Source organism: Apodemus sylvaticus, chromosome 6 (genome assembly GCF_947179515.1).
Source record: "Apodemus sylvaticus chromosome 6, mApoSyl1.1, whole genome shotgun sequence".
NCBI classification, from domain to species: domain Eukaryota; kingdom Metazoa; phylum Chordata; class Mammalia; order Rodentia; family Muridae; genus Apodemus; species Apodemus sylvaticus.
This window is the reverse complement of record NC_067477.1, coordinates 54,602,151-54,615,058: the sequence shown is the minus strand read 5'-3', so window position 1 is coordinate 54,615,058 and position 12,908 is coordinate 54,602,151. Positions and strand designations below refer to the sequence as shown.

Genomic DNA, 12,908 nt, shown 5'->3' with positions numbered 1-12,908 from the left:
ACTCAGGTTTGTTGAGTCAAAAATTATTTCTTACTTTGGAAATTCTGGTAAGCTCAATTCAGGTGTATACAGTATCTCTATACCTCTTAGTGTTTTCAAAAATAACTGACTAAAAATATTTTCTATATTAAATACATGATTTGATTGAATAGGTACAGTTGAATAAATAGATATTTTTGTTGCAGGCTGACCTGTTTCTGGCTTACCTGGCCCTATGGTATACTATCATGTTCTAACAGTTTATTTTCATGAAACACACTCAATGGGCTGAAGACCCTGTTTTGCACCCTCATATATTCTTGTTTTTTTATACCTTATGCTATAAATGTTTCTGCTCTATTTTTTACTTTCATGTTATTTTTCCCACTGATTTTATCCTCAGGTTTATGCTCCTGTTGTGGCACAAATCTCTTAGAGATATCTCAAAACAGACACCAAAACCTTCCTAGATAATGTTTTAGATGTCTATTTTTTTGATTCATAGCATATATACAACTGATTGCTCTAATTTTTAATTAGATGGAGATAGCACACTATCCCCTAGTTGTGTCTATTTCCTCTTTGATTAAATAGAAAAATTGAAATCAATTCATCTGGTGAATAACACTGAATCTGCCATGATTGTTCTGTATTTTGTCTTTTAAATATGGCATATTATCTTGTGATTTAGCCATACTTATGGGCATTGCCATAGTTAAGCTAAGATTTCTTGCCATCGGAGTGATTCTATAGTGTCAGACTAGGCTTTCCACTTCAAATAAGGCTTTTCTAAGTTTTTCTCTGTGATGGATTCTGAAAAATATTCTAGCAATTTTAATGACCTCTTTATATCTTCTCACCAAAATATTCCATTTATCATTGCTCATAAATGATATCAGAGTTATGGAAATGTGATATTTTGATTATCAAAGATCTTTATATTAAAAGATATCATATTTAGTTTCAGGAACAGCCCCATGAATGCAAATGATTTTAATAGTTTTGAACAAGGAGCTCCTTATTTCAGTTTTACATAGTGTTTTTTGAATTACAGAGCCATTACTGCCTTAACAAATCTTAATATATCTTATTATCCTTGCATTATTTAGATTCCTATCCTCTGTCCATGTTGCCACTCAAGTCAAGCTTTTGTATCCAAGCACACATAAGCATAAAAATATAGTTATTATGTTTTATTGATCAGGTATGCTTATCTACTTAAATTCCAAGACATTAAGTGCTTTGGCCTTCCATTAACAAATATATTAAGAGGTATTTTATAAACTAGAATTTCAACAGTTAGGGTGTAGCATCTTTCTTTAACTATGATCTTTATTCACAGTTAAAGGGATAGTCGTGTATATTTATGTAAGTTTCACATAGCCATTACTATGAAAAATAATGAACTATGTTGCTACGTAAGCCTTGTGATTAAGCCAAAATGAATGAAAACTTGAAGGTCAGTTTTCTTATCTTACAATGGTAGTAAAATAGTATATATTTGTTCTATAAAAATAAAAGACAATGAGAAAATAACATTATCATAATATCTGTAGGATGAGATCTATAAAACACTTGTGTAAATAAAACTTCAGAATAGTACGTGATCCTGGGAAGGTTAACAAGGAAGCTTTTCCAGATGCAGAAAAATAATCAGATTAGAATGCCCATCAACAACATTTCCATCCTAACTCAGGTTATGCAAAACAAGACAGGTGTAAGAAGAAAATTTTATAATAAAGATATAACATTGAAATAGAAAGGTGCTACCAGACAAAAGAATATGGATCCAAAAAGGAAGGAGGGAGTCAGTCAAAGTAATATGGGTTGGGTATGATCAAAGTGCACAGCTATTGTGGCACACTGTCTTCTATAATCTCTATTATATATTTTCTAATGTCTATTCTTATGACATTCTTCAGACATGTACAAAATTGGACTGAGTTGTTGCCATATTTACTAAGTCATCCGACACATGCTTTACAAAAATGACATTTTATACGAGTAAGACTTCCAAGAAAAGATAAATGGTATAGTTGAATTGAGCATTGATTTTCAGGGTTTCATGGTGAGTATAGAGATGATGGATATGTGGTGTTAAGGTACTGATTGGCCTTTGAACTCATTGCATAAAATAATGTAATGGTAGACACATATTAGCTGGTAGTGTCAAAAACCAAATTTCCCAGTGAAAACTAATTTAAGCTAGTTTTTCATCAGTAATAATTTATCCAACAATAGTTAAATTTTCTCTGTGATTAAAACCTTCCAACCTTAGAGGAATCTCCTTAAGAGATGGAGTGATAAAGAGGAAGTAAACTCCACAGAATATTCTGAAGAAGGTCATTGAGACACAGGATGCTAAAAGGGAGGTAAACATTCCATCTTTCAGGGAGCATCCATAAATAAGCCCTGGAAGTAAACAACTGAATGTCTTCGAGAAGTCCTTGAAACTTACCAGATTCACTAGACCCCTCCCTCCCCAAACATTATCTAAGGAGTAGGTAGTGATGAGAGACACTCTCAGAACCGATAAGTGGCTTAGAAGAAGCAAAGACCAGCTGAGCTCTTTGGAATACACTCAAAAACCACCAGGCTATCTGGAAAGGACACTCTCCAACCTGCGTGGAACTTATATAGTGAGCTCCAGGTTTCCTGTTTTTATGTTAGAATGGGCTTGGATAATGGAGCTCTCTTTGATTCATTTCTGCTCCTGTAAATAACTTTTTGCATATTACTGGAACGAACCACAACACAACACAACATACTGGTTCACCAAGTAGGGCCATAGTGGTTACCTTTTTGGCTTGTTTTCAGCTTCTTATCTGGAGTGAATTTAGCATGTTCCTGGGAGCAATATCATACAACAGTAGTCCATTAATTTGATAAAATTATCCAATGCAAATCTTAATTACAGAAAAAATACACTAGAAAAGAAGTAGTATGGCAAATTTGCATTATTTGGTCAATTATTGCAAACCTAAAAAGAATTATAAAAAAACACTTTAATTTCAAAATAATCTTTAATTTTATTAAAGGAGGATTTATTCTTTGTTAAATTAGTGGAAGTATAACTTGGCTTTGTTATAGCTTTCTCATTTATCTCTCTCTTGAAATTCTATCTTTTGGTACAACCACTGTGGAAATCAGTCTGGAGGTTCCTCAGAAAACTGGTCATGAGACTTCCAGAGGACCCTGCTATACCTCTCCTGGGCATATACCCAAAGGATTCCCCGGCATGCAATAAAGACACATGCTCCACTATGTTCATAGCAGCCTTATTTATAATAGCCAGAAGATGGAAAGAATCCAGATGCCCCTCAAAGGAGGAATGGATACAGAAAATGTGGTATATTTATACAATGGAATACTACTCAGCAATTAGAAACAATGAATTCACAAAATTTTTAGGCAAATGGTTTGATCTGGAAAATATCATCCTAAGCGAGGTAACCCAATCACAAAAGAATACACATGGAATGAAATCTCTGATAAGTGGATATTAATTATCCCAGAAGCCCTGAATACCCAAGGCACAAATTGCATAACAAATGGCTCCCATGAAGAAGTATGGAGAGGGTCCTGATCCTGGAAAGGATTGATCTAGCATTGGAAGGGAATATAAGGACAGAGAAAAAGGAGGGAGGTGATTGGAGAAGGGATGGAGAAAAGAAGGTTTATGGGACATACGGGGAGGGGGGATCCGGGAAAGGGGAAATCACTTGGAATGTAAACAAAGAATATAGAAAATAAAAATATTTAAAAAAAAGGTTTTGTGAAAAAAAAAGAAAGTCTATCTTTGATGACCTTTGAGCATTTCTGAGATATTTGAAGAAAGTAAACAGAAGGATTAGATAGGTGAAAGTTTATGGATATTAGGATCATTAGTGAAATTAATGTCTAATATTAGAACATAAAATTATCTGTGAAAAAGTAGATTCCAAAGTCTAAAACCACCACGTTTCATAGTACTAGAGACACCCTTGTCCGAGCACCAGCACACAGGAGATGCTCTCTGTAGTTACACACAGTCATATTTGAGAGTGACTGGTAGAGCATCTGAAAAGGGCAGCAAGCATTAGAGAAGGGAACACAAACTAGGGCACAGTATCGTTCTTCCCTTGAGGAATCCTTTGCTATCACAGAGTTGTCATTTGCCTTGGGAATCCTTCCCAGCATGCATGTGGTTCCACTCCTCAGATAAATAATCAGCTGTCATTAACACTTTAGTCTCCTATATATGAACACAGAAGAGTGTTTTCCACTTTTGTAGAAAGTGTAATTGCTTTCCTTTGCCATAATCTAAAATAAATGGAAATTGTGTCCAAGATCTCATTTAGGCCATGATTTACAGTGAGAATTTTGCCTTACTCCTCAGTGTTATGACCGTTTTTCACCTTGTCTGACTACATTTCTATATTAAAAACAGAGGCAAATTAGCCAGGCCATGCCTCCCCCTGTACTGACTTTTGTTCCATGTGTTCAATGCTGTTCCTTTGGCTAACTATAAAAGATCATTATTTGTTTTACAATCACATTCCTGTGTATTAAACTGTTAAATCTTAATTATTTATACAGCTCCTTGATCCCATAACATAAAAAAAGAGAACAGCATCTCAAAATGTATCTCATTCTGTGTTCAGAGATAAATAGCTTAACTATTTTTCCCACTATTTTCTGGAAGTAAGTCCTTGTTTACAGTCTGATGGCAATCACATGCTGGTAGTTACCAAAGCATTGTATGAAGAGGATGCTGAAATCCAATATATATAGCATATGGTGATATAAGGACTCCTGTGTTCATCAATTAGGGCACACTTCCAAATTATTCCCAATAGTCCAATTTTATTTCTGTCCAGGATACTCGGTATCAGGGATTGGATATAAGCACACATACTTATAAGCAGCAAGATTACAGTCAACAACCTCTGAAAATTGAAAATGGCAGACATAATGAGGCTGGTGCTTGTCCAGCCACATCACCCTTCTGGACCAGGGCAGAAGAGGATGCACAAGAGATCATTATTTTAATGAATATTTTTCTCAAAATAAGTAAATAAGGACAACTCATTTCAAATCCCTAATATTCCAAGCACTGTATAGTTATGCAAGTTATAGATGTATTGGTTAATTATTTAATGTTTGGTGGATTGATTCCTAGTCCTCTTCAAGAATAGTGATAATAGGTAGCCTTTCTTTATAATTAGAAATATCATGATTATTAAGTATGGATTAGGCAATTATACAATGTATACAAGGTATACAGACTCTGAAAGGCACATAATGATGAAACGTAGAAGTGAAGACAACAGCTCTACACATTCTTCATAACAATAGTGACTGTTACAAAGAACTTGCTTCCCTAACCCATAGTTGTTCCACGTTGTAGAACTACAACTCAATAAGCCATTTCTAAAAGTTAGAGTTAGGTATCTTGAATTGACTCTCCCAAGTGAATTTTCTTCAGAGATAGCATGTTGAATGGACTCTGGAAGACTAGATTCACAGTTATTTGTGTCTTCGCTGCTACCTGCTGTGGTCACCCTGTGAAGAATGAAGTTAGATGAATCACCACCTGCTTACATCAAGCATGTGCCACAGGAAAGTATATAATTTTGGTATGACTTGGGGTTGTTACTGCAGTGTAACATAACTGTCCCTTTATACATGAATGAAGATAACAACTGAGTTTACAGGACAATCTAAAGTGAAATAGAGCAATAAGGTGAACAATGTTCTCAGTAGAGATGTTACAAGGAAAGATATAGGCAGCATTACAATTCCCCACAAAGTGCTCAGCATTAATGACACATTTAATATTTAATAAAACCATCACTGGATTATTATCAAAAACGTGTGTGTGTGTGTGTGTGTGTGTGCTATTGAGAGCAATGAACAGAACTGGAGAGAGTCTTGAGGGAATGTGGCAGGAGGTAAATAGGGACATTTCAGTATAAAGGATTGGAGTCTATTGAGAGAGACTGTTCTTTGAGGGCTTGCAGATGCTTGCTTCCCAAATGCTTTCTGAAGCTTGTGTCCTCTGCAGTCTGTAAATATACACAAATCAGATGTTGCCCTCTTAGAAAACCTTTAAAGGGTGACTTTGGCATCTTTTATAATCTATGTGTGATTTCAAAAGTGAACAAGAAGGTTAATATTTAGCCAAAAAGATCTTTAGTAATACTAATTATACCATTCACAAAATAATAGAAGGCTAACATACTTTAAAATATTCATTTGAATAGTGATATTTGCACAAAAGATTTTCTGGTTTTTGTTTATATGTATTTCTCTCTCTTTCTCTCTCTCTCTCTGGGAGAGAGAGTGAGAGAGTGTGTATGTGTGTGTCTGATGATGTACATGCAAGTGTATGCCACATACATGTTGGTGCCTACAGAGACTAGAGGAGGATGTCAAATTCCCTGGCACTGTAGTCACAGGCAGTTGTAAACCAAATGCCTTGGTTCCAAGGCTCATTCCATGTCTTCTTGAAAAGCAGCTCGACCACACGCCATTTCTCAATCCCTGCAGCTAAGTTTTATGAATATAAATAGTGAGCACACATTTCAACAAATGAAACTTTGGATTACTATCAAAAAATTACCAGAGGTTCTGTATTTTGTCTTGATAGTTGACATAGTTTCAGTTGATGCATTCTTGTTCTTAAATAAGCAATGATGACCTTAAAATTCTCTAACGTTATCTTCAACTCCTTTCATTCCTTAAGACCCAACATTGATATTATATTATATGCTATTATTATATATATTATATATTAATATAATATATATTATATGTTATTACTGTATCATTGTTTTCTTGAAGTATAAAGATTACTTAATAGACAATATTCACAAGAAAATTTACAATGTAATCTATTTATCAGTCTTAATAACAACAGTCAATTACTGTTGACTGCTTGATGATTTAATAGTTATTATGAAAATATTCCATAAATTATTAGACTTTCAGAGTATAAATTAAAACTCTTCAGGCTTATCTGGTTAGACATTTTATTTTTTATTTTTGTTAGTTATGAAATATATTCATATTTTTTTCAATGTGATTTTCATGTAGCTGAACATTTCTATATATGCATGTACCCTACGGATATTAGAAATAAAAATTCAAAAAAATAATAATAACTTTCAGATTGTCTGGAAGCATAAACATAAGGAGTGAAATTTTACCTTTGGCTATGTTAATGCAAATCTGACTGTATTCATGAATACATTATTTTTATTGTTATGCATCTGAGACTGTCTGTATCAGAAGCAGACTGTTGGCCCACTTATCCTGTGGACATACAAATTACAAATGTACTAGTGAGCACATATTTTGGATCTTTTTCCTTTTTTCCTGGTATTACAATATTTTAGTTGGTAACTGATTCTTCAAGGATCTGTTAATTCTCTCCAGCTCTCAAATGACTGTGCCACTAAGTGCCTATCATTCTGAAGTAAACCAAAGCAGAGCTTGGATATCTGGTCCCAGCAGCCTTCTTCTCCATGGTTATCAGATTTAACAAAATGACAGAAGTTATCAGTGAGCTGAGTGAATCACTAGCCAATTCTTTAAAGTGATATTTCCTCCATGGTAATTGATAGTTTGTTTTAAAATATCAAGTTTAGCAAAAGAACTAGAATTATTATGCAGACAACCCAAATGTTCAGTATTTAACCCTAGACTCCACTTTCTCTCTCTATGTATAGTGAGTATGTCTCTGCATGCACACCCACCTGCATATGTACACACACACATGTATACATGCATGTGTTTTTAGATATTGTAATTTTCAAACAGTTTGTATTCTATTGAATAATATTTTCCTTATTGCTATAATGTCAATATACAGCTAGTATAGATAACAAATAAACATGCTATCAATCAAGAAAATGTCACAACTTTTGTTTGCTCTCTAAAATAGAAATACTTTAAGAATGTTTAAAAATCATTTTTACCTACCCAAGGCACAAATCGCATAACAAATGACTCCCATTAAGAAGTATGGAGAGGGTCCTGATCCTGGAAAGGATTGATATAGCATTGGAGGGGAATATAAGGACAGAGAAAAAGGAGGGAGGTGATTGGAAAAGGGATGGAGAGAAGAAGGTTTATGGGACATATGGGGAGGGGGGATCTGGGAAAGGGGAAATCATTTTGAATGTAAACAAAGAATATAGAAAATAAAAATATTTTAAAAAATCACTTTTACCAATCTTTCATCTCATATTCTAATTTCCATCGTCTGTTCCTTGGAATATTGTAATACTCATACACTAGAGTATCACACTTTCTTCGTGCTTGTTTTCATAGATTCGTTAATATAATTATACATCAACACTTCTGGAACCATTCACAACCATGCTGGATGTCCCATTAAGGACAATGTTATTTGATGTGCCTTGCAGTAAAGAGTACATAACAATCAGAGTGCTATGTCTTAGTACCTCTAGATAGCTAACAGTTACTGAACAAACATGGGTGCCAGGTAAAGCCTGTTTTATATGAAACATTTTTTTAATGCTTTACTCAGCTCTATGGCTTAAACACCATTACATCATTTGCCCACAGGACAGTAGGTCTTGAAAGATTAAATCATTACTTTTAATTTCATAGTTTGTTTTCCTGAACAATGCAGCACTCTTCAGTTTCAGGTTTACTTGAGCTGCAAAATTACATTTATTCTGTTACAGATAGAAAATTAAAACCAAGCTCATATTCTCTTTGTCATGATGGCATATAAATCAGCACATCATAATGTTGTTGCCAGGGACAACAATATTTTTGTGCTCATTGTATGGTTATAATGTTAAAATCAATAGAAGAGATACTGAAAGAGAATTCACAAAGTTCCTTAGGCTTGTCTCATGCTTATGCTTGAATCATCAGACAATAGGCTTTAAAGAATCTGAGATAATAGGTCATTCCATTTCTTTACATAAAGCACGCTTTTTCTTTTCAGATATAAATTAGTGCAATCACATTAAATATCATGCACTGTGTGCAGAGTTGGGTAATGATCTCCATCAAATAATGAGTGCAGAGGGTACACTTCACTCCAAGTGCCTTCTGTTCCAGCTGTTTCTACTTATCTTAATTTTCCTAATTGGGTTACAATTAGACTGTGAATGAGATGTTAACATGGGAATTGAAGCTTTTCCACAAAAGGGTTTACTTCTTTTATTGTTTTGTGGTTCTTAACTTTCAAAGGCCTGTTTCATGTTACATGTTAATTAAAAAATATTACACTGTAGTTTAGACTAGCTAATGGTATATAAAGAGTAGCCTATTTATTCAGCCATAGTTTTAAGAATTAGGGTCTAAGTATGATAGAATGTCATTTAAAACCATAATATTGGTTTCTGGTCTCATTTTGAGTTTCGATTTTACTTACTAATGTGAAAGCTGTCAGCTGGCCAAGATTGAAATTGAAATGGTGAAAGTGTGTGGGGGGGGGGGGCGGGGTGGCTACTTAGAAGCCATTGCTGCTCATAGTAAAATACTCAAATCCAGACAGAGCATGCGTAATAGATGGGAGTATGCTGCGAGAGCAGAACTCAGGCCCTACTTTAGTGTTGCTCTGTCCAAATCAATTTCAACAAGATACACAGTTTATACATTTTATACTTTGAAAACTTATGTTAAAATGTAATTGTAATGACATTAAATTTTAAAATGTCATTTCCTCATGTACCTTTTTTATTATTAAGAAATTGTGATGCTACCATACTAATATACTATGAAATTACCAATACTTGATCATTTTTGAGTGTTAAAAAAATTATCATGAATATTATAAGAAGCATGAGTGTCAAAGGTTCCCCTGAGAATAGGATATTATGTTGGACTTTTAACCTGTTCAAAAGAAACCTCAGTTATGCCATTTCTCCCCTGTCTGCTCTCTTCCCCAACCCCTCTCTCGCTTGTTTACCTAATTTGAGACATGGACTCACGCTGTATCTCAATCTGACCTAAGTCAGGTTCCTTTTGAACTAGAGGTGATTCTCCAGCATAAGCCTCTCAGGTAACAGTTTCTAAGCCTGAGCCACCACACCAGCTGACACTCTAATTTTCTGAATCTTCTGTAAGTGGTACCATACATTTTAAAAGTGAAATAGAAGGCATTTCAAATATCTAATATCTAATCTTACATTTTTAATCTTACATTTTTAGCTGTCCTGATAATTAAAACCACTTTTAGGTTCTACTTAAATAGCAATACTTTAGCAGTTTAAAAATATAATCAATAACTGTTTTTTGGGTTTTTTGTTTTTGTTGTTGTTGTTGTTTTGTCTGTAGAACACATGCTTTTTTCCTCTTACTGGAGGAGCCCCATACAAACAGGAAAGCATTTTTTGGGGGGGAACATTACATCAGGGAACTGACTGTTGCCGCTCATTAGGAACTACCCAGTTATGGGTCCTCAAATGAGTGAGCAATCTAATGCTAATATTATTTTGTATTGCATATAATTGTAAACACTAAGTATTATAACTACACAGATTCTTGTCTCTCTAATTCTCTCCATTCTTTACGTATTTAAAGGAATTTTTCAAAATGCCTAGCAAAATTTCTGAAAACGTATTAAATATGAGAAGTAGAAGATGTTAGCTTGAAAACATGACCTTTATAGTACAATAATTTTAAGAATTGTAAATGGAGAAAATATCTATTCATCATAATACTTTGTCTTTTCTCAGCTGCTATGTTTGAATTTTGCTGTGGAACAATCTCAGGAATATGAGCTTTGTGCTAGCCTAAGTTTTCCTTGTGGTTTGATGTTCCTGGATAGTTTTTTCCTCTCAAAATTAAATTCTGTACATTTTCCTGATTTAAGATATCATACAAACTAAAATAGTCTCAATGAGGTATCTCATACCCAGTACCTATAGCCTGCCTCCCACCTCCAAATCTTTCTACATGATGAGAATATAAAGCTCAAAGGATCATGGTGGACAATATTTTGATATATTATTCAATATTGTTTGCAAATATCTTACTGAGATTCTTTGTGTCTATGTTCATTAGACATTTTGTGTCTTTGTTACTTAGAGAATAAAGATAATTTTCTTCTTTGTGTACGTTTTGGTATCTATGTTTGTCTTGTTTTGGTATCAGAATGATACTTCATAAAATTTGAAATGACACTTCTTTATGTGTTTTAATAAAATATATGTGTTTTAATTTGAAATATAGGTGTTAATTTTTCTTTGAAAGTTCCTGTAGACTTCTGAATCCTACTCTGTCCATCTGGCCATAGAATTTGGGTGGGGCATTTTTATGCCTGGCCTACATCATTGGTTATATGGGGGTAATATTTAAATTATTTCCATCACCTTGGTTGAATGTTAGTAGAATATGTATATATATTCACATATATATTCTACATATAGAATATATGAAGATATATATAGTCACTTTTTCCAGTTTAGTGAGATAAAGATTTTAAAGTATATCCTTATAACTTTCTGAATTTCCTTAGTATCTGTTGTAATCTTTTTATTTTAATCTCTGATCTTACAAGTGTGGGTCCTCTCTGTCTTTTGATTAAGGTCATTGATAGATGCTGAGATACACTGGATTTTACTTAAGGATGCGACTTTCTTTTTTTTTTTTTAATTTTTTTTTATTCGATATAATTTATTTACATTTCAAATGATTTCCCCTTTTCTAGCCCCCCCACTCCCCGAAAGTCCCGCAAACCCCCTTCTCTTCCCCTGTCCTCCCACCCACCCCTTCCCACTTCCCCGTTCTGGTTTTGCTGAATACTGTTTCACTGAGTCTTTCCAGAACCAGGGGCCACTCCTCCTTTCTTCTTGTACCTCATTTGATGTGTGGATTTTGATTTGGGTATTCCAGTTTTCTAGGTTAATATCCACTTATTAGTGAGTGCATACCATGATTCACCTTTTGAGTCTGGGTTATCTCACTTAGTATGATATTCTCTAGCTCCATCCATTTGCCTAAGAATTTCATAAATTCATTGTTTCTAATGGCTGAATAGTACTCCATTGTGTAGATATACCACATTTTTTGCATCCACTCTTCTGTTGAGGGATACCTGGGTTCTTTCCAGCATCTGGCAATTACAAATAGGGCTGCTATGAACGTAGTAGAACATGTATCCTTATTACATGGTGGGGAGTCTTCTGGGTATATGCCCAGGAGTGGTATAGCAGGATCTTCTGGAAGAAAGGTACCCAGTTTTCGGAGGAACCGCCAGACTGATTTCCAGAATGGTTGTACCAATTTGCAACCCCACCAGCAGTGGAGGAGTGTTCCTCTTTCTCCACACCCTCTCCAACACCTGCTGTCTCCTGAATTTTTAATCTTAGCCATTCTGACTGGTGTAAGATGAAATCTTAGGGTTGTTTTGATTTGCATTTCCCTAATGACTAATGAAGTTGAGCATTTTTTAAGATGTTTCTCCGCCATCCGAAGTTCTTCAGATGAGAATTCTTTGTTTAACTCTGTACCCCATTTTTTAATAGGGTTGTTTGGTTTTCTGGAGTCTAACTTCTTGAGTTCTTTATATATATTGGATATTAGCCCTCTATCTGATGTAGGATTGGTGAAGATCTTTTCCCAATTTGTTGGTTGCCGATTTGTCCTCTTGATGGTGTCCTTTGCCTTACAGAAACTTTGTAATTTTATGAGGTCCCATTTGTCAATTCTTGCTCTTAGAGCATACGCTATTGGTGTTCTGTTCAGAAACTTTCTCCCTGTACCGATGTCCTCAAGGGTCTTCCCCAATTTCTTTTCTATTAGCTTCAGAGTGTCTGGCTTTATGTGGAGGTCCTTGTTCCATTTGGATTTGAGCTTAGTACAAGGAGACAAGGATGGATCAATAGGATGCGACTTTCTTAAGCAGACCTTGCTCCAGGGCAACCCCACATTCAAGGGTATTTGAGCAGTCAATAGAAAAG

The 12,908-nt window shown here is 34.6% G+C and overlaps 1 pseudogene; it reads right to left on the bottom strand.

Annotated features, from left to right (window-relative positions):
• Nucleotides 1-4,674: 4,674 nt before the first annotated feature.
• Nucleotides 4,675-4,931, bottom strand: LOC127687914 (protein kish-A-like; annotated as a pseudogene).
• Between the last annotated feature and the right edge of the window lie 7,977 nt (nucleotides 4,932-12,908).